The 10,551-nt window shown below is 42.8% G+C and overlaps 1 long non-coding RNA gene across 1 annotated transcript; it reads left to right on the top strand.

The window, feature by feature from the left end:
• Nucleotides 1-4,834: 4,834 nt before the first annotated feature.
• On the top strand, nt 4,835-9,376 carry LOC123118206 (uncharacterized). Its single transcript, XR_006457809.1, has 2 exons — nt 4,835-5,355; nt 6,706-9,376. It is a non-coding gene; the product is annotated as an uncharacterized lncRNA (long non-coding RNA).
• Nucleotides 9,377-10,551: the final 1,175 nt, after the last annotated feature.

Here is a 10,551-nt window from a genome sequence, read left to right on the forward strand (position 1 = left end):
AGCCTACTCTAGTTGTGATGGGATTGCTAGGGTTTCAATGACCAGGGAGAGAATACACTTTGCCTGGCTCTCGAGTTGTTGTTCTTTTCTGTCCATGAACTGCCGTCGGGTCGTCCCTTTATATATGGGGTTGACGCCCGGCGGTTTACAGAATCCCGGCCGGCTCAGAAACGTGTCCGACTCGATTTCTACCCTTTCATATCTTACAACTCAAGTTACACACCATATGGCGGTTTACCTCTACAGGCCCTAATGCGCCTTTGGGCTTTGGGCCTGCTTGTTAGTCTTCACCGTGAAGCGCCATATTCCTTGTCTTCATGGGCTTCAATAAGAGTAAACCACTATGAGTATAACCCGGGCCCTCCTGGGCGGTTTATACTCAATAGTTATATCCCCAACATTTGGCCCCAGGTTGATTTGAACTTGTTCATGTCAATCTTCAGCACTTAGAAAAATTCCTTCTTCAATATCTTCACAAAAATCTTGTAAACTGCCGTGATGTCATCTTCCAAGACCATGATAACCCACCATGATGTCATCCGCTATTAACTTTACACAGAACCCAAATCTTTTAATGTATCTCCTTTAATGGATCTCCAAAAATCGAGGCGTCCGCATATCCATTTTTCGACCTCCTCAATTCTCGTGCCTGCCACTTATCCATTCACCTTATAAATAGGGACGAGGGTCATTTTCCCCTCGTGCCTCTTCGTCTTGTCATCTTCCTCGCGTCACCCCGACGCTCGAGCTCTGCCGCCGCCGTCGGACTTCACCTCTACTTCGACTTTGGCCGCTGCATCGACCTGTTCGGACCAGACCCTGCTCACGCACCTCCACCATTCAATAGTTTTGGTAAGTTCTTCTTCTTCTCCTCTATAGATCTGTTTAGGTTTCGCATGGGCTCATGAAAGTTTCGTGGTGTTCTTCGCCTGTTCTTCATCATAGCCTACATGATAGATTCCAAACCTGATATATCCTTATGCGGTAGCAATGATAGTCCTTCTTTTGCCATCATATTATCTCTTTTCTATAGAAAAACCCGATCTGGAACTTCATGAACTGCTCAAGCACCAACCTTTAGGTCTAAATATTCTCCTTTTCCTAACATGCGGTAGATCTAAAATTCTAATGTGAAACTTGTTCTTCCTCACTTAGTCATTTTTTGGCTTCAGATCTATACTCTCATTGTCCGTGTAGGCGGTTTATCTTTTAGAAAATAACCTGCCATATACCATTAGTCCCCTTGTAAACCGCCAATTGCTTTATCATTTATAATAGAATCAACCTCCGGTTTAACAATTTTGCGTGCCTGAATACCTTTTGTCTCTTAACCTACAACGCTTTATGCTTGTCAAGCATGAATCTTAAACCGGCACAAACTTTCCTTCAGGTTGTCCAAGTAATGGCCCAGACCTTTTATGCTTGTAACTGGGTTCCATCCCGGATTACGGAAGAAGATCTGAAAGGATGTGTTATAACTGGCGCTTTATCAAAACAGAGTGGAATCCACTGGCGAGCCCCCGATCCAGAAAATCCTCCTACACCCAAGGATGGCGAGATAGTTGTGTTTGTTGATCATCTGAGCCGTGGTTTTAAACCTCCCGGATCAAATTTTTTCTGTGATGTGCTTGCTAGCTTCCAGATCCACCCACAAGATATTGGACCTAACTCTGTGTCCAATATATGTAATTTTCAAGTGTTTTTGCAAGGCTTATCTGCAAGAAGAACCGACCATTGAACTGTTCAGGGACTTTTTCTTTTTAAACCGCCGTACCGAATTTGTAGACGGGACCAATATTAAACTTGGCAGCGTTTCCATTCAAAAAAGGAAAGACGTCAGCTTCCCTCATGCCAAACATCATAGTCGCCCTAAGGATTGGAACCAGACTTGGTTCTATTGCAAGGATACTTCCCCTGATGATGAGAATCTTCTGCCGGGTTTTCGTGCTCACCGACTTACCAATACACATCCATTTCCCCAAAGGTTGACTGCAAAAGAATGGGCCAAATATGCACCGCAACTTGCAAAGCTCAGAGCCTTTATGGTTAATGGTTTAACATGAATTGACTTTGTTCATTGCTGGATATCTTGGGGTATTTTGCCTTTAAGCCGTCACCCCGGTTTAATGTGCGAGTACACAGGGAACTTGAAAGACCCTCAACGGCACACTGACATTGAGTTAACTGACGCTGAAATCACTGAGGCAGTTAAAAATATATTGGATGAATTGGTGGCTGTCTGCAACAAAACAGGGCTAAGTCCCTTCTGCGTTTCGAATAAACCGCCAGCTGTAAGAATTGCTTAACTCCTATTTGAACCTGACATTCTTAACTCTTCCTTATAACCTCTGCCAATTTTTTAACAGGGTGACAACCCATTTTGGAAGAAGAAACCTCAGGATAAACCGGCCAAGACCCCTTGACCCAAGACAAAGGTCGTCAAAAAGCCTGCCAAGAAGAAAGCAGCTGAGTCCACCGAGTTGAATCTCGACAAAGATCTTGACAACCCGGAATCAGAGGCAGAACTTGATTCTCTTGGTTCATTTTTCATACACCTCATTGACAATGACCATTATCAAGATGACGCTGAAGCTAGCCGGGCTGATGATGTAGAGGTAATTATTCTTTCCTCCGGTTCAGATCCTCAGCCAACATAGAAAACCCGTCAAGCAAACCAAAAAGTAAAATTTTCACACCCTCTAGCTTATCTGGATCCAAACTTTCTTTTGAATAAACAACAGCATGAAGCTCGCCGCACAACCCGGCATAGTGGCCAGGTGGTTACTTCGTTCGGTTTACCGAACACGCCGATTCGTAAACGCCGACTAGAGGTTTCATCCATTCCTGACACATCTTATCCCAAGGCTGGTTATTTTCGACAACCTCTTAATCCATATGACTCAAACTACCAGGGAACTTCCCATTCATCCTCTGGCGAATCAACAGGGACACAACTTCCTCCCCTTAAGATTGTTCCTGGGTAAGCATACTACACTTAGCTCTTTATCCCTTGCACCTGTTTAATCTACTAACCTTTATTTCCATTCATTTTAGAGCCAAAGCTAGGCCTAGCAAGAAGGCCAAATTGAATAAACCGGCTGATGATAATCCGGACACTGAACCGGAAAAGATCCCGGAACAGTTTGAGCCAAATGCTAACGCTATTCTTGATGATCCGCCAATGCAACATCATGAAACCTTTACTGAACAGATGGAAGATGATCCCACAGGCCATGCTACTGACCTACCAAGCCCGGCTAAGGCTGCAGATAAACCGCCAAGCCCAGTCAAAGCAGCTGATGACCAATCAGATGATGTCATTGTTACTGGTTTAGGCTACACAACTCCTGGTAATCCCGTTGCTTTATCAAAACATAGTGCCAAGGAAGAATTTGCTGCTATGGATAAGGGCAAGTGGAAAACAGATTTGGAAAGCTATGCCCACCTCAGCACCCAAGATATCCACTCTGGGTTTTTAAACCGTCTGTACACAAGCCGCGACTATGAAGCCGGTTTGGTGAACTTGATGAAAGAGCGATATGAGGTAAATACTGTTAACTCTACATAATTGTTTCTCTCTTCTATCTGATTTCTAATATCAACTCCAGTAGCCCCCAAGGGCCGGTTTATGATATCAAGTAAACAAGACTTTGTAATACTTCAACTTTGCCTGCGTAGCCCCCAAGGGCCGGTTTATCTTTTCAGGATGAACCGAGACTTTAGAGTATTAATCTTGCAACTTTTGTTTTTGTAGCCCCCAAGGGCCGGTTTATCTCTTCAAGATGAATCGGGACTTTATTATTGAGCACATATACATTAGTCCCCAAGTGCCAAGAATAATACTTGAATTGATCTTGGGACTTTAGAAGAGAAATTTAATAAGAAGCAATATGCATTAGACCCCAAGTGCCAAGTGTATAACTTGTTATGTGCTTGGTACTTCAAAATGCTGCCAACTCATAACATGTATGTCTCTTACAGGCTGAGCTGAGCAAAAAGGAATCTCAAACCGCTGATCTTTAAGAAAATATCAAGTCCCAACAAGCAGAAATTTCCAAAACCAGAGAGGAGCTGACCAGTGCCTTAGTAGCCATGGAGAAATTGAAGGAAAACTTCAAGAAGGAACGGGCAGACTGGGACATAAAAAAAGCCACACTACAAAAGAGGGATGAGGATGCAGAAGCAGCCCTTAATCCGGTGGTAGAAGAGCTGACTCGTTTGAAGCGGCAAATAAATGCCATGACCACTGCTGTGTTTGGTAAGTACCCTTAGTATAAGTTGTTAACATGTATTATCCTATGAACTGCCGGTTTATCGGTGTGCTTAATGATGCAGGATCTCGCATTACCCATCTGATATGCAGAAGAAATTGAAGGCTGTCTATACTCTTATAGAGAAATTATATACCGGCGCGCAACAGATCATTTGTACTGCCTCTCATAACAAACCGACCACAACTTTGATCAAGGAAATATTAGAGAAGCTGTCAATGCTGCCTGCCCGGTTTGAGGAATTAAAAAGATCAGCTACAAGGGCAGGTGCTCTAACTGCGCTAATCCGGGCCAAAGCATTTAAAACAAAACAGAAGCTAGCCAACTCGCTCCCAGAATGCTCCCCCGATTGCAAGCTTCGTCGGCCGTCGGATCTGCCCTCTGGCTGGCTGCACCGTTGGATCTTCACTTACAGTTAAATCGTTTTCACCTCCAAGTCATTTTCCTTGCCCAATAACGAGTGGGCTCGTCTCAAGTTTGCATTGGCTGTCTCAGCAGCTGGTCATCTTTGGGCGGGTGAACCTTTTCTCACGCGCCGCGCGTCTCGTGGCTAGGGCGAGGAGCCCATTGGACATAACGACACCAAACCCTAGCCCCCCGTCCACAGCCACCCGCTCCTTCTCACAGCCGCCGCACCATTCCTCCCTTCCGCCCCCTCCTCCTTCCCGGATCCCCACCACGGCGCCGACCTGCAGGCAAAGGGCGACAGCGGCGGCGCTCAGTTAGATCTGTAGGAGAGAGAATATGAGAGGGAGAGAGAGGAGGGAGAAAGAGAGGAAGAGGAGAGGAGGCACGTCGTCGGATGGGAGAGTGGCCAACCCGGCTCGCGTCGGCTGGGGCCGCACCCCTCCCCGAAGGGCGGCGATGATGGAGGGATCCACCAGCGCCATCCAGGCTCCCGACCGACGGACTCGCTGGTTCGCCGCCCCTCCCGTGCGGCGGGGACATCCATGGCGGCGTGGGCTGGGGACCGAGAGGCGGGGCCCGTGATGTGTTCCGGTCGAGGGATTTGTCGGGCTGGCGCGGGATCTTAGCCGCTGTCGATGGATTTCTCGCAGCTTGGCTACCTGTTGCTCTGGATCCGGTACGATCCCCATCTCTATCTATCTCTCTCTATCTCTCTCTCTCTCTCCGAGAAAAAGCTCTTTATTTGAATGACCAAGAATCCGTGGTGTGCTCCTGAACTGCAAGGAACACTCCACTACGAAACTCACTTAAGCAGGCTTATAGATGATACCTTGTCTTGAGCCTATTTTCTCAAAATAATGAGAGGCTGAATGATTCAGACACAGGCTCCACCATCTTTCTCACCTCATCATTTTGTTACATTTGATTACAACCCAAACCCTATGCTGATTCAGGCGAGCTGTTGCCTGATCACTGGCCAATCGTCAGGTTGGCGGCCACGTTAGTTCCGCACCGCTGCCAGCGACCGCCGTTCTGTTGCCTTGGATTTGGGTGTGGCGTTGGCTGGTAACCGTATGGTGTTCGTCTGACGTGTCGTCCGCATCGTGGGGGTTTGGTCGGTTGACTCCAGGTATGAGCAGCTCCTGAGCTTGATGGCTGGATGTGTGCACACATGTAACGGGGTATCATGGTCATGTTGCTTGGTGTGTAGAGGCAACCTAATTTTTGGACCAAAAAGAGGGGCGGTGACGATGATGACTGGCTGAAACAATCATGTCTTGAGCAATCAAGACAGCCTTGGCTTGTGGGACTAAACAGAGCTGAAAAAGTCGGTGTCACCGTTGGAGTTACCCTTAGAGCCTACCCTTACCTCTGTTGTAGCTTGCTCAATTTTATTGCCGATGTTGGCTGATCTGTGCCTTGGACGGTCGTTCTGATGAGTGATACTCTGGGACCAGGTCTATTTCAACACACACGAACCCATTGACCTCCCATGTTCCTGGGGAGCGTTGCATGTCGGAAAAGTTAGGGTTTGTGTCACACAAAGTTCTGCATTGACACTTAGAAAGTAAGTGAAAAGCGATATGCCATTTTTGGAGGCTATCTACAATCCCGTTAAAAGGCAACAGCTAAACACTGAAGGGCAATGGAACTCAATTTGTCGGTATCACAGTTTGATAAATTGTATTAGTTGTATTTCTTGGATTTATATAAGAAAAACAAAAATAGCTACCTTTGTGTGGATTACAGTGCTAATGATCAGTTCTTTGTATCAGACATGAATGGACAGATTCAAGATTTCCTTTCACCTAGGCTTGGTTAGTTGGCCACTTCAATTCCCACTTTTTGTCATGTAATCTTGATGTCGATACTTCAACATTACATACAAAATATGATGCATTATGTAGAAGTTACTAATGGTCAAGAATTTTCTGGATACGACACCTTCTTAGTCCTATTCATATTATGTAGAAGTTGCATAAGGCAGAACAATAATAAGAACATTTGTCAGTTTTTTCATGTGCAGGTTCAGCAGCGGGCAATGCTCAAGACAGAGTTGGGCGCACATCATATATATACATATGTTGTCTTGTCGTAATAAATGGAGATGAGCAGAAGTAGAGATGAGATATCTATCCGACTGTCATCCTTCCAAGACTTGGGTTTGTTATCTCTGTCAGCGTCCGCCTCCGCTTCCTTCGTTGGTTGTCGTTTCTTTGTACACTGCTGTAGTTTAGAGATCATAATACATTTTCCATGGATACAATTGAATACGCCACCCAATTTGCTATATAATTGTTCAGCTCTCTCTCATAGTGATTCATACAAAATATCATGCATAGTGGTCCCAGCTTAAGTAGAATATAACCATTGGATTGTTCAAACTTTGCTTGTGTTTCACAGGGCACCATAACTCTAATCCGACATGAGCAGTGCAACCACGACAATGAGCAGTGGAACCGCAAGATAGAGATAGATACAAGTAGAATATAACTGGTCATATTTCTAAAATGATCACACTACTTATGGTGTCGGAAGAGAAGGCATCAGTGATAGTGGGCTTGGTGATGAAGGCATCAATACGAAGAGATTAATTCACAACTTTGTTCTTGATAGGTTGTACAAATATACAAGGTACTACTGTTTCCTTTTATGTTTAAATAGCTTTGTGAGTACAATCAAATGAAAATTCTGCGATTCATGGTGCGGAAGCGGGCATCTTTGTTTTCCTGACCGAAAATACTTAGTTTCATGCCTCCATGGTATAGTTTGAGGCACAATCCAATGAGAGATTCCTACTTAGCTAGCTAATATATAATGTTTGACGGTACTGTCTTGTGTTGTAAATAAAACTATGCTACATGAGCATTACTTTTATTTTGAATTTAATTTTGTGTTTGAGCCTCTTTTACATATTAAGTGTAATATCACAGACTTTGTTCTTTCAGGGTTAACTGGCCATGCAAAAACTGTTGTGAGGCATTAAATGGTACTCCCTCTGTAAACTAATATAAGAGCGTTTAGATCACTATTTTAGTATTCTAAACACTCTTATATTAGTTTACGGAGGGAGTACTATATGTTTTTGGCTTGCTTTTGTTCACTTTTGTCCTTTCCAAAGTGGAATAAGAAAAGAAAGTCAAAACAGGCTCAACCATGACTACTCTGCTCTTGTGATCACCAATTTCTGCTCCATTGCGCACAAGAAAGTAGTGACTATTTATTTTGCTTAAACAATATGTCTAGCGCTACCTGTCCTACTAATATTCCTTTATGGATGTATCACACAAATTTCAGTTATTGGATATTAAATGTAGGTTCTCTACTCAGAGCTTGGTCCAATGGTCAATGCAGCTCTATGTTGTGCTATCTTGCTATTGGGCTCTTTTTTCGTTACTTAAAATGGTCAGATGTCTCTGATGTTAAATTCGTCGTTGATTGCTTATATCCAAAATAACTATGTTAGTACACTGAAGCCAATTTCTACATTGTTAGTGAAGTTGGCTAAATTTAGTCCAACATTTCCAGTATGTATCTTCTTCTGCTATCAATGTTAATTCTGCCATAAGCATATTACTCTCCATGCATTTTTTTTCTTTCGATGAAAAACACAGACACTTGTTCAGTTTTTTACTACATAGAAAAAGATAAGTTCAATTTGGTTTCTAATGTTCATGTCGGCCTTTGCCTAAGCAAAAAAGGTAACCACTTTATATTGTAATCTGGTTTTTAGTTTCTCTTTGATTCAACCATTTTTTGTGTGCTGTCTAACTGTTAGATTGTCTGGAACATCTCGGAACAACCTTTCGTGTCCCCGATATTATCTCGTTTCCTGAACAATATTATTTTATTTGCTTTATCTGCGACCATGAATTCCTAGAGTTCCTTTCTCTCCTTCCAATTGACATTCTTAGATGTGATTCTATTAGAAATTTTGTGCCATGACAGAAGTAATGGTTGATTGCTCTGGTTTAGCCTTTATGTCAGTTGTTGCTGAGGGTCTAGTTTCTCATTTTTCAGAATTTGTAGTAGCAGGGATGTGTATAATATGGATAACTGAACTGGTGTTTAGGGGTTTCAGTGCAATACTGCTACTTGCTCGATTAGTTAGATCAACTGGTGTTTGGAGATTTCAGTGCGAGTGATGTTCCAGTTTCGATTGCAGGGCTTCGAGATGCACCATGAGGATTGAAACAAGTCTTATATAGGGCTGCTAAATTATTATGCTTTTGGTCTTTTCTGAATTTAGTTAGCATAAATACTTCCAGAATACCTCTTATAATATGGAAGTCTGTTGGTAACAACACTGATTTTGCCAGTTTGTGGAACATGCTTCATTTTTGCAGGTAAAAGAAGGAAGAGAACATTGGAGAAAAAGGCAGCATGACGGATTCTCTAAGCTTTCTCAAATGTTTGAACAATTAGAAGATAGTTACAATCATTTTTCTCTTGCCTTATTACATCTTGATGTTAATAGGCTTTGGAAGGTACTATGCGCCCCGTTCAAGGTTTACAGAATTTGCACCATCCTATTACAGTTTGTTCTGATGACATAATTGACCAGTTCTTCCTTGAGTAAATTAATATTGTGGCTGCTACTCCTTTGTGCATTGTTACATAGAGTTATATAATTGTGAAGGTGTGTACACATCAACATATAATTCCCACGATCCTATTACAGTTTGTTCTGACGACAATATTGAGCAGCTCTTACTTGAGTAAATTGTGCAGCTCTTCCTTGAGTAAATTAGTATTGCAGTTACTAAGCCTTTGTGCATTCCGATACAGCTCTACTAAAATACTACTTTCTTATGCCCATTTTAAACCGAGACCCGACTTTACATCATTTCTATTCTCATCCATTCTCCTGAATTTTAGTCCGCTTCAGCAATGCTATGACCTGACACTTCATGTATATATATGAAAAAATGACCGCAATTTTGTTGTTGTGATTTGGTCAATCCTCGGCCTTTCGATTCCTACCAATCTCTCCTTTGTTTGGAAAGTGATGCCACCCGAAGGGCTGCAAGCCCAAGACAACATCGGTAATATCCTTCGCATATTTGGAAGGCGTGGAACAATATCGTTTCAACTTAGTCAGGTGCTGGCCCAAGGATGTTATTTCTCGCTGATGTTTTATTTAATTATTTTGAAACGAGGCAAAAGACTTCCATTTTCATTGGCTTAGAAGATAGTGAGAATTGCCTGGTTAATTGAGGAAAACCGGGCTAAAACCAATACAACTCAACCCACACAACATGGGTACCACCAGCCAACCTGGCCACATGCTAACAGATGGCTACACACGCGAACAATTGACAACTCCGAGTTCGAAGACGAGCTTCGCAAGGGAAATATGCAGGATTTGCGCTGATCATGTAATCCGCAAATGACCATCGAGTGTCTATCATCATCACCACCTGGACTCCTTCAGAAATCAACGCCCCCGAAACGGCCGCCTCGGCGAACCACATCATTCACATGAATTGTAGACAACTTTCTTGCTGATGTGAATATCTCTGGATGTGATGTCCATCATTCACATCTTATAGAATATATAACTCTGTGCTACCAAATTACAATTTGTATATACATCTCATTATAGACAATAAAATATACCATGTTTTTCCTACTAAAGAGGATTAGATTTGTTATATACATTTTGTTTCAAACAGAACTCTATGTTACCAAATTTAGTTGTGTATATACATCTGATTGTTGATAACAAGACCTGTTTTTTCATATAAGAAAGATTAAATTTGTTGTCATATGTGCGTACCCGTAACTATATCAACTAAACCATGGATTTCTTTTCATCGCTAACATGGAATCAGCAGGTCTCTGTGCCATTTGGTGCAACGGATGGTTTAGT

The sequence above is a fragment of the Triticum aestivum genome, chromosome 1A (assembly GCF_018294505.1).
Source record: "Triticum aestivum cultivar Chinese Spring chromosome 1A, IWGSC CS RefSeq v2.1, whole genome shotgun sequence".
NCBI lineage: Eukaryota > Viridiplantae > Streptophyta > Magnoliopsida > Poales > Poaceae > Triticum > Triticum aestivum.